Source organism: Odocoileus virginianus, unplaced genomic scaffold (genome assembly GCF_023699985.2).
Source record: "Odocoileus virginianus isolate 20LAN1187 ecotype Illinois unplaced genomic scaffold, Ovbor_1.2 Unplaced_Contig_7, whole genome shotgun sequence".
Taxonomy (NCBI): Eukaryota; Metazoa; Chordata; class Mammalia; order Artiodactyla; family Cervidae; genus Odocoileus; species Odocoileus virginianus.
Window position 1 is genome coordinate 2847371 of NW_027224324.1, and position 18740 is coordinate 2866110.

Here is an 18740-nt window from a genome sequence, read left to right on the forward strand (position 1 = left end):
TGTTTCAATAGAGTTTAACCAACTAAAGAAATCAACTGCATTCTAAAATATAAGGTAAAATTTACTAAAATTCCCATCAGGAAGTCCAAAGTGTTGTCAGAAAAAAAAAGAAAAAATAACAATAATAATAATCTTTCTCCAAGTAAAACCTCAGCAAAACTATGAACAGGCTCTGTGATCCCATTTAAAAAATAAGTACTGACAACAGACTTCCATTTGCCAACCTGATAGAAAATAACATCACCTTACAAAATAACCTCAGTACCCATGGCCAGATTTCCAAGTAGCTATTATTACATTCTTAGGTTGACTTTTTCATGGCTAAAAGAATCCTTAATTTTATACTTTTTTTCTGCAGGCAGAAGGGTTCTACATATTTTGTTTAAAGGTTTGATTCCCTTTGGTTCTTTAAACAGTATACAGGCCCCAAACCCATGAAACTCACAAATCTAGCTTCAGCATTCATGTTCTAAAGAAGCTGCCTTTCTACAAAGTGGCCTTGTGATGTCCGTCTGTCTGGGTTCCGTGCAGGTTCAATTGCTTCATTGAAAGCATAATAAAACTATGGAGAATGGAACTTGGTGACCTTGTTTCACAGTTTTCCAAAGCACAAGAAAAGAATTGAGGGCATTGAAAAGTGAGTCCCAACTTTTATGGTTTTTCTTTGCCCCAGACCTCAGACAACAGCATTGTCACGAAGCAGTAGTATTCCTAAAGGGGAGTCTGGGTATTGATATGCAAATACAGGCTACAAACATCCCATTTGGCTCCAGCATTCCTTCGTCTAGCACTGTCACACAAATAGTTTTTGAATCTGAGCAGTTTATTCAGGACCATAAACATGTGTTTCACCCTGTGAGCAAATTCTGTTTGCTCACAGAGCTCACAAGCAGTGAAATACAAGGTAGGCTATAAACAGCCCCATTGGATAAGATGTGCCTTGAAGCAAAGACACTTTTAAAATGAATCCAGTTTTTACTTACTGCCCAAGATTTCTATGTGAATGTAACATACCCTAGATAGTAAGTGTTCTAAATTATCATTTTAAGGTAGGTCCTCTGTATTGAAAAATCTTACTTGCTTTTAAAAAAAAACGAGATGTAAAACAATTTTAATTCATGTGACTAAACATGGTTAGTAAAGTCATAAAAACCTTACTATTGCTTAACAGATCAAGTAGTGAAAGGAAGAAAAATAATTTTTAAGACATCTAAAAAGGAGATGGAATGTGGATGGAACTTACTCCGGGAAACAATGTAAATCAACTTCTACAATAGCTTGAAAAAACATTCCAACCACCAGAATTCTACTTATCTCACAAAATTTGTATCAGCTCTACCCACATTTCCCAGTGCTATTTCCAGCTCCTCCCAACCTTTCTATAACTGCCCCCCCACCCCCCACCCTGCAAGGTAGCTGCTTGCATGCAGCAGACATACGGGATTCTCCCCATTTCACACTTTACTATAGAACACACAAAGGGCAGTGTGAGGCAGAGTACGGGAAAGTACTCTTTTTCATGAGCTCCATCTTAATTCTTTAAAGCACTGAACCCATGATTATGTGTCTATTTTCATGACAAATCAAAGCTGAAAAAAGTTAGAAAAACTCAAGATTCCAAACAAAAGCATAAAGCATACATGTCTATATGGACGAGTCCAACAGGGCACATAACATCAAAACAGAGACCAAGCTGCACTATTCCAAGTGCATTCTTCTTCGGATGACTGCAAGATAATGAACAAATGGACAGCCTGTAACTGCACGTCACATAGATGACTGCATCCACCCACAGTCTACGTTGCTTTAATTTTCAGTATCAGATTATGCGGTTCTTATGCAGAGAATCTCATTCTTGGTTTTCCTTCCCTTGATTCTCTCTGCATTCTCCAGACATGGACATGGAAATGGATGAGTACTGAGTCACAGTGGGTGAGGAGAAGGAGTGCTTTCTCAGAAATTCAGGGGAGTCACAACAGGCTACACTGTTCCTTTGTTTGAACACCACTATTAAATTACGCAATTTAAAAATTAACAAAATTCTGTCATTTTCACGCATGTGCTTTACATGTTAATCCTAAACAATTATATATTTCATCAAAAGCATTCTAGAACCATAAAATTTCTCTAAACAAATAGCTTCTCAGAGTATTTCTTAAATCTCTTAAGTAGGGTGATATATTAAAGATCTATCTAATGAGAAATTAATATTGTTATGTGTTTCAAGTCATTAATTTGACCAAATTAGATAAAGTGAGAAAAGTTACTATAACATGTTAAAACAATATGCTATCATACCTCTCAAAAATATTAGGAAATCCTACTTTTTAATATGACTTGTGAATTTTAATCAGTTAATAAAATCCATTAAGTTTGGATAAAGCATAAACTTTCCAAATAAAGGAAATGGTGAATCTAAATTAGTTAAATTGTAAATAGTTAACATCTAAGATAGTCTAGTTTCTTATGTTAAAAAAGAAAGGCAGTAAGGGGCTTTTAAAAAATCAAAGAAAAACAAAAGATATCTCAAGAAGTTGTGAGTAAACATTTGTTCATTTTTAATTTTAAAAGAAAAGAAAAATTGTTAATCAGTCCATTGGGAAAAAGAACATAACAATATTCAGGAAGGAGGATGTTATGATTATGAATCAAAGCTTTCAATGCCAAGAAAACTTTGAACAACATTAATTTTCTCAAGTAAAATTTTGGAAGTATTGGCTCTCCCTTGCTTTCCTTTTCTAGTTTTCAGCACTACCTAATGTATGTCTTTTCATTAGTTCTAAACAGTCAATGAGCTACCAACTATAATGAAGACAAAGGACAGCTTAGGAAAAAGGAGAAACTGAATAATCTTTATTCCTTTTTTGATTGTTTTTATAAACTTTTCATGGAAAATACATCTAAAAAAGTCATCTTGGAACTCATCCTGACCGTAGAGGAGACTTTCTCGCTGAAATAATCTCCCAGTTTGTGTTACTTTTTTTCTATGTAGTCTTTACTTTCCTAGAATAACTGTGAAGAATTACAAACTGAAAATTTGAAGACATTTTTAGAAAGATAAACATGTCATTTTATTTTGCATTTAACTGAAGATCTGAATGATTCTGTAATATTCTCTTGGATTTTAATGACATCTGCTTACTTTTAAATGTGGGCTCTTTCTAAATTTAGCCACAGGAGTTTTATTTGAGGCACTAGCGGCATCTGCTGGACACAAATAAAATTACAGATTCACAATTGCTGTTCTGCATGAAGTCTTAACAACTATAGACTTTGTTCCTAAAAATGGAATCTTTGTAAAAACACTCATTATTCTTTTTAATGTACCTGAAAAATATTTATCTTCAGACCTATGTTTCAATTTGTCATTCTGGGACAGATTATATTGAAAAATCATTGTGGAATATTTGCCATCACAAATATACTTTTAAAGTATATTGAACATTCAACAAAGCATGCATTGAGTATTTTAGGAACACAAGACGTAAAGGACTCAGGGACTGGCCTTCAAGATACCTGTATTCTCATGGGTTGATAGGTTGAAATAAATAAATATAATACAATTAAAATGATGTCACAGAATAATTCCATCATTCTTGTGAAAAACAATGCAAAGATTACCTACTCAAAAACAGCATGGAGCATACTAGGTGTGGGACTTCCGACAACTGACCAGTTTTGCAACTGGGAAATGTAAGACTAAAGCGGTAATGTCTTATTCAAATAATATTGCTAATTGGTGCCAACCTGAAACCAGAACCCAGATCAACTAGTAATGTTTTCATGATTTCCTCTTTCTGCACAATCATTTCTTACTGGTTATTTTACAGATAACAAAGTGAAAGTAAAAATACTAATAAAAATGAAGGCATGTAACAGGCAATAAAGACAATATCCAAAAGAAAACGTGATACACAAAATGGAAAATTATGCAACCATAGCAAGCAGAAATCTTGCCATTTTTAACAACACTGATGGATCCTGAAGCCATTATGCTAAATCAGACCTAGAATGATAAGTACTCAATTATATGTGGAATCTTAAAAAGAAGAACAAAGATACAAAGAACAGGCTGATGACTGCCAGAGGCAGGGACTGGGAGGTAAGCAGATGAATGAAAGTGGTTAAAAGGTGTGAACTTCTAGTTATAAAATGAAGAAGTCCTGCAGATGTAATGTAGAGCATGATGAATGTAGTTAATAATACTGTATTGAATATCTGAAACTTGTTAGGAGAGTAAATGGTAAAAATTCTTATCACAAGAAAAAATGTGCAACTATGTGTGGTGATAGATGCTAACTAGATTAATTGTGGTGATCATTTCATAATATACAAGTATACTGAATCTTTAAGTTATACACCTGAAGCTAATATAATGCTATATGCCTATTATATCTCAATTTAAAGTAATGATAACATCCAAAGCATAAAAAGCAATGAGAAAAAGTATTTCAAAATCTTCTCACATTTTTTAATCATACATTTATGTTTGTTGCAACTGATTTAATGTATGCCCTTTTCCACTAGATTATAAGCTTACATAGCAGAGTCTAGTATCAATGCCTGATGAATGCCCAGTAGGTCTGTGATGAATGCAGACTGGTGCATATAAAAAGAATGAATAAAAAATTGATAGGGTAATAAAGAAGGTTGGAATTTGATCTTATTTTATTCACATACACACTGGAATCCCTAAAGAAAGAAAAAGAAATTGAAGTCACTCAGTCGTGTCTGACTCTTTGCCACCCCCATGGACTGTAGCCTACCAGGCTCCTCTGTCCATGGATTTTCCAGGCAAGAATACTGGAGTGGGTTGTCATTTCCTTCTCCAGGGGATCTTCCCAACCCAGGGATGGAATCTGCATCTCCTGCATTGGCAGGCAGATTCTTTACCCATGGGCCACCTGTGGAGCCCACACTTAAGTATAGTGGATACAAAACTGTAATGTCTGGGTGCTTTTTTCACATTCATACCAACTAATATTTCTTGCAGTACAAATATATGTTGCAACAAAATTACAAATGATTAGATGCCATGGACCTTGGGAACATTTAATCACACTGAATTAGATCATTTAAGGTTTTGAACACCATGATAAGTATGCTTCTCTGCATGTTGTATAAAGTCAATTAAGACTTTGAATATTAAAAAGTACAGATATCTGTTGAGATGCAGTCTAAGGAATAGTGTAGTGAATCACAGCTCAGAAGTACTGGCCTGATTATGCCATCAGTTAACTAGCATCATCATCAGTAAAAGAGACACATTCTGGGTGTTGTTTTTTTTCATGCCTCATATGTTTTTAATAAAGACTACAAGCTGAGTGCCAAAGAATTGATGCTTTTGAACTGTGGTGTTGGAGAAGACTCTTGAGAGTCCCTTGGACTGCAAGGAGATCCAACCAGTCCATCCTAAAGGAGATCAGTCCTGGGTGTTCATTGGAAGGACTGATGTTGAAGCTGAAACTCCAGTACTTTGGCCACCTCATGCGAAGAGTTGACTCACTGGAAAAGACCCTGATGCTGGGAGGGATTGGGGGCAGGAGGAGAAGGGGACGACAGAGGATGAGATGGCTGGATGGCATCACCGACTCAATGGACATGAGTTTGAGTAAACTCTGGGAGTTGGTGATGGACAGGGAGGCCTGGTGTGCTGCGATTCATGGGGTTGCAAAGAGTTGGACACGACTGAGCGACTGAACTGACTGACTTTGTACATAAAGGCTATGGTGAGTATAAAGTGCTGTTCATTAACAGATGCTTATGTTGATGCTGACAATGGCAGTGACAACTCAAAAACCCACCAGTTACTATGATTTTATAAAGACATAGTATTTATTCTTCTTCTACTCATATGTTATTCTAGAGTCTGAGAAAACAGTGGTAAGTAAATGGAAAGACCTCAAACTAACAGAAACACATTTTTTTATAAAAAATATTTTTGCTTACACTGGGAATCTATTTATTCCCAAATATATTTGCATTAAGAAATACAAGCATATGTGCACTGGAAAGACCCAGAGGGATGGGATGGAGAGAGAGGCGGGAGGGGGGATCGGGATGGGGAACACATGTAAATCCATGGCTGATTCATGTCAATATATGGCAAAAACCACTAAAATATTGTAAAGTAATTAGCCTCCAACTAATAAAAATAAATGGGAAGAAAAAAAAAGAAATATAAGCACATATAAGTTATGTGGAGACCATGTTAGATGATATTTTCTTGATTTTTTGGTGATTTTTGTAAAAAGTTTAACAAAAGAAGATAATTCCAAAATGGTGGAAGTTACAGAAGTTTGCAATTTGTTGATGGGTATGTTCCAAAAGATACAGTATATAGTCTGAATTTTATCTAGACAGAAATCACTAAAGAATTCATTAAAAATAAACAAAACCAAATAAAGTTGGTAATTTAATCAGGTTTTGTGGTTTATTTTCCTAAAATTGACTCAAATATCTTAAAAGATAATCCCCTTTAGAGGGTTTCCTAGATTTGCATTCTATCCTATAATGAAAAGAGGTAAGGATATTGTGTACACAAACATAAACAAAAATTCTGCTTATACATAAATACATATGCTATATATACATATCTTTGAATAGAGGGATTTATTTAGGTGAAACATATCATAGACTTTTGAAAATGTCTTTAAAAATTTTCTTTCCCATAATGAAACATACTAGAAAAAAAGGATCATTTTACAAGAGGGTTTTATTGTTGCCATATTTCATCATATTTGAAGAGAAGCAAAAAGTTAATCTTATGGCAATGCCAGACTCTGATACACAATACTACTTGGTTTTCACAGCAGATGTAGCTATAGATAATGAGATTGCCACTATTCAACTGAATAAAGCAGATCTACTGACAGTAAGATTGATAACAAAGATATTAAAGCCTTTTGCCAAATATACATACTCACACACAGAGCTAGTTCACAAAAGCATATAAACTTAAGTCGTTTGAGAATGATTTACTAACAACCAACTACTTTGCAAAATACGAAGGAAAAGCTTACACACAGTCTTTGGGAAAATTATCCAAGTCCTGTTTACATTTGAGCAAGTATCTTCAGCTATATTTATATGAAAAAAATTAAGCTGATTTTGAAAGACTCTATGAATTCCAAAGTTTCTTTCTGAAAACTCAGCATTTATTGAAACTATTTTCTTCCATGGTTTTCACCTCCTCAAATATAAGAAATTACATATAAGGAATTAACAGATCAAAATAAAATTCTTCAAGGTGAGAACTGAATTCATTGAAGATAGAAAATACATAGTTTGAAAGTAATATTTGAAAATTTCAAAAACTTAGTCATTTCTGACTTAGTCATTTCTGGACATTTCTTCTTTGGGAAAATGAAGTTAAATATACTGGATTTGTCCATTTAATAGAGAATTCACCCCTTAACCACAGAGGAGAAACTGTCCAAAGCAGATGAAACAATCAGTCATAATTGTGAACAGCTGCACACCTACAGAAACTAAGGAAAAATCCTTATAGAAAAAGGAGAAAGAAGCATTTGCTCTTTTTAGCCAAATGATTTCCCATGAGGGGCAAAACTTAACAATAATTGGTCAAAAACTATTGACCAAGAGAAAACTCAAGAATAAGAAAAAATACGTATGACGGGAAAAATTCAGTTAGGCAGAGTTTAAATTTAATCTGTCAGATGTAAAGGAACTTCTTACACTCCAATGTTTAAAGAAGGGCATGTGCCCAAGGTCTGAGAGGACCACCAAATCCTCTACGGGATTACCAGATCATTGATAATCTGATCAAAAGAGCATTAAGTTGCAATGGCTCAGGGATTGAATATCTCAGTGTATCCTCTGGGAACCAAATGTCACTTCCATGGGATCGAAATCATAGAATGTTCCCTCCATCAATTTGTTGTATTTTTTCAATAATTTCACTACAAATGCCATATGCAATGTATCCTCATGTGTCTAACTTGGCAGACTCACTCTGGAACAGAACGTAAAAATTTACTATGCCTTCTTTTGTTAACGCCATGGAGAAAGAAATGGTAACCCACTCCAGTATTCTTGCCTGGAGAATTCCAATGGACAGAGGAGCCTGGCGGGCTACAGACCATGGGGTCACAAAGAGTTGGACATGACTGAAGCACGACTTAGCACTTTGCTAATGCCACTGGATTACACATGTTCAAAAACAGAATCCAGTACAAATGACGCTGAAGACGAGTTTGGCCACTTATGCAACCTGATTCAGCTTCAGCCTTTCTTTCTCTCCCGCATCCTCTAGTCAGATGTTGAATATGAGTTCCAGGGGGCAGTTTGTGCAAGGGAAGTATGGACATCGCGAAAAATACTGATCATTAAGAGACAGCCCTAGCCTAGCACATTCTCCATCAGCAATGAGAAATGTCTATATCTAGCACTAAATATTTCGCTCCCCACATCCTGAAAGTTGAATAATCCAGCCCCCAACTGGGTCAACTTCTGAAGATCCTGTACCACAGCAAAATTATTTTTGTTTCTTTTCTAAGGAAGTTTGCTTTCTCTTTTACTTTCACTGCTGTTCAATGAATATTTGTTGTTCAATCACTCAGTTGTGTCTGTTTGCAGCCTCATGGACCGCATGCAACACACCAGGCTTCCCTGTCCTTCACTGTCTCTCAGAGTTTGCTCAGATTCATGTCCACTGAATCAGTGATGCTATCTAACCATTTCATCCTCTGCCACCCTCTTCTCCTTTTGCCTTCAATCTTCCCAGCATTAGGGTCTAATACCATTCAAATGGTAGCTTAACAGAATTACAACTCAGGTAATATTTTACAAATGTAGAATTTTTAAGCTTGACTCTTAAGAGTAAATTGTTGCTGTTTTAAATTTCTTTTGCTTATCTTTTAAAATAATCTTGTAAAATTTTTGTTTCACTGAAGTTAAGTGAATATGCAGCTGCTTCCAATGAAACTTGGTAGAATTATAATTCTTAAGATATTATTTTATAAATATAGATTATTTAAATGTGACTCATGCACAAACTGTTAACATTTTATTCTAGTTCTAGACAGCATACATGTAGCATTTTGGTTTTCATTTTTAATAAGTCCCCTATAACCTGAACTATAGAACAATGGAATATGTGAGAATTAAGGGTCATGTCTGCATTCCAGGGACTGTATTTACTCCACTTATAAAACAAAATAAGGGAGCTTGATATCTGTATAACCAAATTTTAATTCATTTTTAAAAGTAACTATTAATTGTTCCCTACTATCATATGCGGGCTTCCCAGTGGCTCAGTGGTAAAGAATCTGCCTGCCAATGCAGGAGACGTGGGTTTGATCCCTGGGTTGGGAAGATCCCCTGGAGAAGGAAATGGCAACCCACTCCAGTATTCTTGCCTGGAAAATCCTGTGGACAGAGAAGCCTGGCAGGCTACAGTCCACGGGGTCACAAAGAGTCAGACAGGACTTAGCAACTAAACAACAAAAACAACAACAATTATAAGCAATCTTCTGTTCTGGCCTGTAAAGTGCATACGTAAAATGGGCACTCTATGCCCTTAGAGAGTTTACAACAAAAAATGTAACCATTTAAAACTTCTAGTTAAAATTAAAGTTTAAATTTTATATCCTTACCTCCAAGAGCACACATGCAGCTTCCACTTTTCTGTATGAAATGGCATCTATTTGTCCTGATGAAACATCCCCTCCAGGCAGGGACCATCAGTGCAATTCAGTATCTGTGAATACAGTAGGCCTATAATATATTGCACATTGATTGATGACATAGTATGAACCTATTACACATTCACACAGCATTTGTTTTGTGTAAAATTTAGTCAGAAGTACTTTATGATAACTAATCATTCTCCTGAGGTAAATGATATTATCACCTCTTATTTAAATATGGGTAAACTGAGTTACAGGGAGAATAAGTAACTTATCCAAGGACACACAGCTCTCGGTGACACAGCTAGGGTTCGAATGCAGGTGGCGTGAGATCATGAGCCCACCTATTTAAACACCGTACCATTCTGCCTTGGTGAGCAGCAGCAGCATCCGGTGATTGAAGCTAGTATCAGCAAACACTGTCGTGAGTGCCACAGTCATTAAAATTTTACATTCTCCCAGTCTAACTTCTTTTTGATCTAGGTAATTTCTTCTACTCTCTGAGACTCTAACATTTCGCTAATTGTTTATACATTGACACAGAGATTTGCCAACAATTAGTAGTTTAATAATTGAAAAGTAGCTATATGAAATGCTTTATCTAACGTGGATGGAGTCATTTATACAATGTCCTTTTTCCTGGAAGAAACATCCATTTTCTGCCACATCTTTAGAGGTATGATCAAATGGTTTGCTTTTCTAATAAAATCATTCCTCAGAAGTCCTTTCTGACTTTCCAAAAGTGAACTAAATACTCAAGGAAAATAAGGTCTTTGAGAAAGACAGAATTTATCCTAAAAGAAAAAGAATGTACAACAAACATTCTAGGACAACAGTATGTAATAAATCTAACAAAATTTTGCACTGTCCTCACCATAAAATGCTAAGGTTATCACTGAGAAATTATCAAAAGCTTTCATCCCTCAAGCTGCCTACTTGGAACTGAGGAGAGGGCCCTGGACTGCTGTTAAAAACCCTTCAATATTCATAATTGTAAATAATTCAACCCTGTCTGGGACAAATATTCAGAGGACAAAGGGCTCCTGTCTTTCCCTTTGTTACTGAGGTTCTCACTTAATCTTCTTTTTATGACAAATGACTTGTTATCCATAAAATCACATAATTTTGGCAAATATTATATAATTCTGTCAGCACTTGAAGTTAGACTTGAAGGTGGTCAGGAAGGAAGGCTCGAGCCAGCCTCAAGGTCAAAAGTATTGTTCTTGGGAAAAACTGGAAAGAGAACAGGTTTCTCATCCACTGTTAAGTATCCTCTGGGGCCAGAAGCTGAATCAGTTACCACCGGTCTCTTTTGGAAATGTAGTTGAATTAGCCCCTATTCTCAAGAAAGAAAAAAAAAAAAGGTGCAATAAGATAGCCAGATTACATAGTCATGCACTAAAAATTAAAAATGGTGTCAATAATAACCACATGCAACAAAAGGTAACACCTATGTTGATTTTGGTTTGAAAAGAAAGCCAATTAAAATAAAGTCAGAAGTCAATGAATTCAAGTTTCACTACTAAAATATTTAATAATACAGCTATTCCATAAGGTAGAATAAATGTATTTAGTTAAAAAAAAAACCTGAAAATAAAGTGTAGATCCCAAAGACATTTTTCATTGAGATAACTTAGAAAGCAGAAAACAAAACTTACCTTTTTTGTTCCTGTTTACTAAGATAAACATCTAATATCACAAAAAAAGTTGGTCATAACCTTGTAAAATCATCTACGAGCCTTTAGACTAAAGGCAGATCTTGAGAGATAAATAGGTAGGTAGACAGACAGACAGATGATAGACAGGGACAGTCTATTCTAAGAGGAAAAGTGAAAGTGAAAGTCTCTTAGTCATATCAGACTCTTTGTGAACCCATGGACTATACAGTCCATGAAATTCTCCAGGCCAGAATACTGGAGTGGATATAATTCTCTGTGCCTTTCCCTTCTCCAGGGGATCTTCCCAACCCAGGGATCAAACACAGGTCTCCTGCATTGCAGGCAGATCCTTTACCAGCTGAGTTATCAGGGAAGCCCATTCTAAGAGGAAAGTCGCTAATAAATAATGAAATTTATAACTTTATTTTATTGAAATATAGTTGATTCTCAATGTTGTGTTCATTCCTGGTGTACAACAAAGTGATTCAGTGATGCACACATATATTCTTTTTTATACTCTTTTAAGGTATGAATTATTACAGGATTTTTAAAAATTTATTTATTTATTTATTTTACTTTACAATATTGTATTGGTTTTGCCATACATTGACTTGAATCCTCCATGGGTGTACATGTGTTCCCCATCCTGAACCCCCCTCCCACCTCCCTCCCCATCCCATCCCTCTGGGTCATCCAAGTGCACCAGCATAGTTCTCTGTGCATACAGTAGGACCTTGCTGTTTTTCTATTCTAAATTGAATAGTTTCCATCTAGTAATTCCAAACCTCCAGTTCAATACTCCTCCACTCCCCACTCCCCCTTGGAAACCTTAAATCTGTTCTCTGTAGCTGTGCGTTGATTTCTGTTTCATAGTTAAGTTCATTTGTGTCATATTTTAGATTCCACACATAAGTGATATCATATGGTATTTGTCTTTCTCTTTTCCGACTTACTTTGCTTAAGTATGCTAATATCTACGTCCATCCATATTGCTGCAAATGGCATGTTTTTATGGCTGAGTAATATTCCACTGTGTATATGCAGTACAGTATTGTTACCCATTCATCTGCTGGTGGACATTTCCATTGTTTCCATGTCTTTGCTATTGCAAATAGTGCTGCTATGAACATTGGGGTGCATGTATCTTTTTGAATTATAGTTTTGTCTGGACATATGCCCAGGAGTGGGATTGCTGGATTATATGGCAACTCTATTTTTATTTTTCTGAGGAACCTCCATACCTTTCTCTATAGTGGCTGCACTAATTTACGTTCCCACCAAAATTTTGGGAGGGTTCCCTTTTCTCTACAACCTCTCCGGCATTTGACATTTATAGCTTTTGTCTTATAAATACTTACTCTAGATGCTCAATCACAAAACTTATAGATTATGAGCTAGTCATGTCAATGCAGTTAAAGATATATATACACACACACACACACACACACACACACACACACACACATATCTGAAGTTGGAGGCAGCATAGAATAGAAGAAAGCACATAGGTTTGGAGATAGAAGGACCTTTGTCTAAACTGATTTTTTGCTACTTACTAACTCTATGATATACAAAATACATGTTAATGGGCAACATGCTAAGTGATCATCAAAAGTAATCTGTTTATAACTACTCTTCTAAGATTTTAAACAATTAAAAATAAGCATTGAATAAGCAAATGAGAGCTAAAGATAAAACTATAAAAACAAATAATTGCTACTATTCACTGAGTTTCAATAAATAAAACTAGTTTCAATAGTCAAAGCTATGATTTTTCCAGTAGTTGTGTACAGATATGAGAGTTGGACTCTAAAGAAAGCTGAGCATCAAAGAATTGATGCTTTTGAACTGTCATGCTGGAGAAGACTCTTGAGAGTCCCTTGGACTGCAAGGAGATCCAACCAGTCCATCCTAAAGGAGATCAGTCCTGGGTGTTCATTGGAAGGACTGATGCTAAAGCTGAAACTCCAATACTTTGGCCACCTGATATGAAGAACTGACTCATTGGAAAAGACCCTGATGCTGGGAAAGACTGAAGGCAGGAGGAGAAGGAGGTGACAGAGGATGAGATGGTTGGATGGCATCACTGACTCAATGGACATGAGTTTGAGTAAATTCCGGGAGTTGGTGATGGACAGGGAGGCCTGGCGTGCTGCAGTTCATGGGGTCTCAAAGAGTCAGACATGACTGAGTGACTGAATTGAACTGAGTTTCAACCCATGTAATAGGCACAATAGGTGCTTTTATGTATAATACTGAATCTTTCCAGCAGAGCTGTCAGTTAGACATTTTATTGTTCTTTTTCAGATGAGGAAATTGAGATTTAGAGAAACTAAGAAAGTTACCTGAGGTCAATGAGCTAGCAAATGATACAGCTGGTAATCAAACCCCATCTTTCAGTAGCCAAAACTACTATAAACCTTTAAAATGTATCAGCCCATTTTGGGTGGTTGTAGACCCACTGACTCTCTGTAAAGTCCTCAGAAAATCTTTAGAAAATTTTCTCAAAATATCAATTCATATATAGCACCATTCATAGATAGCACATACCTGAGACCATAGTGACCTCTGGAGCTTTGTAGCTAAGTTCACTGTGAGAAGATGCACCAAAGGTAAGAAACAACCACATTTGAGAAAGGCTCAACATAGTAAGTCCAATTCCAGAAAATATATTTTTTTGCAAGAAAATAATAAAGTAGTTTCATGGAAAAATTTTGCAGTAGAAATTGAAAAGTCTCTGGAAAAATTTAGATTTCTTCATTTTTGAATTAAGCATATACTGAGTGGAATAAATGTTAAAGGTAAGCAGAATTTTTTCCTATGATTTCACTCCACCAAAAATATTTAACCTGCATACCAGATGAATCAAAGTTACGTAAGATTTCTAAAAATCCTTTTATTCGTTCATGCCCTATTGGTATTACATACTAATTTTCCAAATCTGTAATTCTAAAAAGACATATTTCCAAGAAGACTCACAAATTCCCAGAAAATAATATTTCAAACTCTAGATTATAACAAAAGATAAGTGGTAACTCTTATTGGCATTAGTATCTTCAGTATTTAACCTCCAATTAGTTTGAATATGGTCAAATATTACAAAGATCTTCATTCAAGGCAGAATAGTAAAAATTTCACTAAAGATTGCCTCTGAATATCAATGCCTTATAATTGTGCCTGGAAATATAAATATGTGTGTGCGTGTGTGTGTGTGTGTGTGTGTGTATACATATATATATATATATATGTTCCCTTTTAGAAATAGATTTTTGTGAGCATGGAAATATTTTCTTCTATGACTCTCTGAAAACATGACATTTGTTTTCCCAAATTCATAAGTTATTCCTAACAATTTCAAGTCATCTTGAATATCTAAAATATATATACATAATCATCTGTATGCTTATTATTATTATTTAAAACTATACAATAATAATAATGCTGTATTATAATAGAATCATAGTATCATTTTCCTGAATAAAACAAGCTTTATTATCTGAATGAAAGGTTTAATTTTTTAAAGATCCACATTATGAATTATGTATTTGTTTTAGTATATATTATGTTTGATTGTATAATACAAGTTAAGGGTTAACCTGAAGTCAAATAAAAATTTTCAAGATTATCTGACAAGTATTTTAAAAGTTGCAACTTGGTTGGTATCACAAAATACATTTTAGAAGTATGAAAGAAAATAAAACTAAAAAGCACTTGGATTTTGGAAACACAAAGCTAAAGATTAAAACTATAAATGATTAGCTGTCATCTCTTTTCTTTGCTTACCCCAAATAAACACACTGTTTATTACTCATTGACTTCCACTCTATGTCTATCTCCCACATTTCTTTCTTCACTTTTTTTTATTCTGGTATCTCTCCTGAGCCGTTAGAGATTTTAAAGGCAGCAAAGGAGACAACAGAAGCAATTTGAGTTTCTAGGTGGACCTCATCAGTGATGTTCTGTACATCTTACTAAAACTCAGTGAGAGCTCCTGGAGATGCTAAAAAGCCTTAAACAGTCTGACATTTAACATCAACCAAACCATTGAGGATAGCCATTCTGACCATAAGATTGTATTTTACCCTTAGAAACAATGTTCTGCAAATAGGCCGTCAATATTCATTGCTAGTGAAGTTAAGGTATTGTCTTAGTCTTTGTATGTCTGTCTTTTAGATCTCAATAATCAGGATTTAAACTCCCATGTGACATTAGTGGTAAAGAACCGGCCTGCCAATGCAGGAGACATAAGAAACGAGGGTCTGAAAAAAAAAAAAAAAAAAAAAAAAGAAACGAGGGTCTGATCTCTGTATCGGGAAGGTCCCCTTGAAGGAGGGCATAGCAGTCCACTTCAGTATTCTTGCTTGGAGAATCCCACGGACAGAGGAACCTGGTGGGCTACAGTCCAAAGGGTCGCACAGTCGGACAAGACAGAGTGACTTAGCATGCACAAAGAGGACACGTGGGTTAAATAAATACATAAATATATATTTATATAATCTACTATAATTAATATAATCAAAATAATGTAATTATATTGATTATATTATTAACTATAATATAATAAAGTAAATGTATAATTAACTATAACAGAATTATTATATAATTATATATGATTAACATAATATATTATAACATATAAATCTACAATTATATGATAATATATTATATAATGTAACAATATACAATATACTACTATATAATACATATTATATAATATGTAATATATATGAATATATATTTAATAGTATATATTATATTATTTACATATAATTACAATATAATATATGATCTATATTATTTATATAATTAACTTATGTAATATATATTATACATTACATAATTAACATAACAAATATAAATATAAATAATATAATTATAATATATTAAATATGTTGTTGGATTCTGTTTGCTAGAATTTTGTTAAGGAAGAGTTTGAGTAAGATAGGTGTTAGCGCTTCTCTAAATTTTTGGTAGAATTCAGCTGTGAAGCCATCTGGTCCTGGGCTTTTGTTTGCTGGAAGATTTCTGATTACAGTTTCGATTTCCTTGCTTGTGATGGTTTTGTTAAGATCTTCTATTTCTTCCTGGTTCAGTTTTGGAAAGTTATACTTCTCTAAGAACTTGTCCATTTCTTCCAAGTTGTCCATTTAATTATTTAATTATATTAAATAATATAATTATAATATATTATATATATTATATGTTTATATAATATTCTATAAAAATATATTAAATATATTCAATATACATTAATATATATTAAATATATTCTTAGAAAATATATTGAGTATATTAAATATATTAACATAAATATATTAAAAATGAAAATCATATAATATACAATATATTATATATTATATAATTATATATCTATAATATGCATTATTAAATATAACTATATTATATAATATATAATATAATAATCTATATTATGTTATAAATATCAATAAATAAATATTAATATAATGTAATATATAATACATATAAATAAATATATATTTATAAATGTATAAATATATTTATATTTCACCTTTTTCTCAAGTGCACACGGAACCTTCTCCAGAATAGATCACATCCTGGGCCATAAATCTAGTCTTGGTAAATTCAAAAAGATTGAAATCATTCCAGTCATCTTTTCTGACCACAGTGCAGTTTGATTAGATCTCAATTACAGGAAAAAAATTATTAAAAGTTCAAACATATGGAGGCTAAACAACACGCTTCTGAATAACCAACAAATCAAAAAAGAAATCAAAATATGCATAGAAATGAATGAAAATGAAAACACAACAACCCAAAACCTATGGGACACTGTAAAAGCAGTGCTAAGGGGAAGATTCATAGCATTACAGGCCTACCTCAAGAAACAAGACAAAAGTCAAATAAATAACCTAACTCTACACCTAAAGCAACTAGAGGAGGAAGAAATGAAGAACCCCAGGGTTAGTAGAAGGAAAGAAATCTTAAAAATTAGGGCAGAAATAAATGCAAAAGAAACTAAAGAGATCATAGCAAAAATTAACAAAGCTAAAAGCTGGTTTTTTGAAAAAAATAAACAAAATTGACAAACCATTAGCAAGACTCATTAAGAAACAAAGGGAGAAGAACCAAATTAACAAAATTAGAAATGAAAATGGAGAGATCACAACAGACAACACTGAAATACAAAGCATCATAAGAGACTACTACCAGCAGCTCTATGCCAATAAAATGGACAACTTGGAAGAAATGGACAAGTTCTTAGAGAAGTATAACTTTCCAAAACTGAACCAGGAAGAAATAGAAGATCTTAACAAAACCATCACAAGCAAGGAAATCGAAACTGTAATCAGAAATCTTCCAGCAAACAAAAGCCCAGGACCAGATGGCTTCACAGCTGAATTCTACCAAAAATTTAGAGAAGAGCTAACACCTATCTTACTCAAACTCTTCCAGAAAATTGCAGAAGGTAAACTTCCAAACTCATTCTATGAGGCCACCATCACCCTAATTCCAAAACCAGACAAAGATGCCACAAAAAAAGAAAACTACAGGCCAATATCACTGATGAACATAGATGCAAAAATCCTTAACAAAATTCTAGCAAACAGAATCCAACAACATATTTAAAAAATCATACATCATGACCAAGTGGGCTTTATCCCAGGAATGCAAGGATTCTTTAATATCCGCAAGTCAATCAATGTAATAAACCACATTAACAAATTGAAAGATAAAAACCATATGATTATCTCAATAGATGCAGAAAAAGCCTTTGACAAAATTCAACACCCATTTATGATTAAAACTCTCCAGAAAGCAGGAATAGAAGGAACATACCTCAACATAATAAAAGCTATACATGACAAACCCACAGCAAACATCACCCTCAATGGTGAAAAATTGAAAGCATTTCCCCTGAAATCAGGAACAAGACAAGGGTGCCCACTCTCACAACTACTATTCAACATAGTTTTGGAAGTGTTGGCCACAGCAATCAGGGCAGAAAAAGAAGTAAAAGGAATCCAGATAGGAAAAGAAGAAGTGAAACTCTCTCTGTTTGCAGATGACATGATCCTCTACATAGAAAACCCTAGACTCTACCAGAAAATTACTAGAGCTAATCAACGAATACAGTAAAGTTACAGGATATAAAATTAACACACAGAAATCTCTTGCATTCCTATACACTAACAATGAGAAAACAGAAAGAGAAATTAAGGAAACAATACCATTCACCATTGCAACAAAAAGAATAAAATACTTAGGAGTATATCTACCTAAAGAAACAAAAGACCTATACATAGAAAACTATAAAACACTGATGAAAGAAATCAAAGAGGACACAAACAGATGGAGAAATACACCGTGTTCATGGATTGGAAGAATCAACATTGTCAAAATGGCTATACTACCCAAAGCAATCTATAGATTCAATGCAATCCCTATCAAA

General features: G+C 34.1%; 1 long non-coding RNA gene across 3 annotated transcripts in view; it reads right to left on the bottom strand.

The window, feature by feature from the left end:
- LOC139033893 (uncharacterized) overlaps positions 1-18740 on the bottom strand; it is a 117928-nt gene that overhangs the window by 26061 nt on the left and 73127 nt on the right. For all 3 annotated transcript variants that reach the window (XR_011486379.1, XR_011486381.1, XR_011486378.1), the window contains one exon: positions 9618-9721. This is a non-coding gene — a long non-coding RNA (uncharacterized lncRNA). The remainder of the gene's footprint in view (positions 1-9617; positions 9722-18740) is intronic.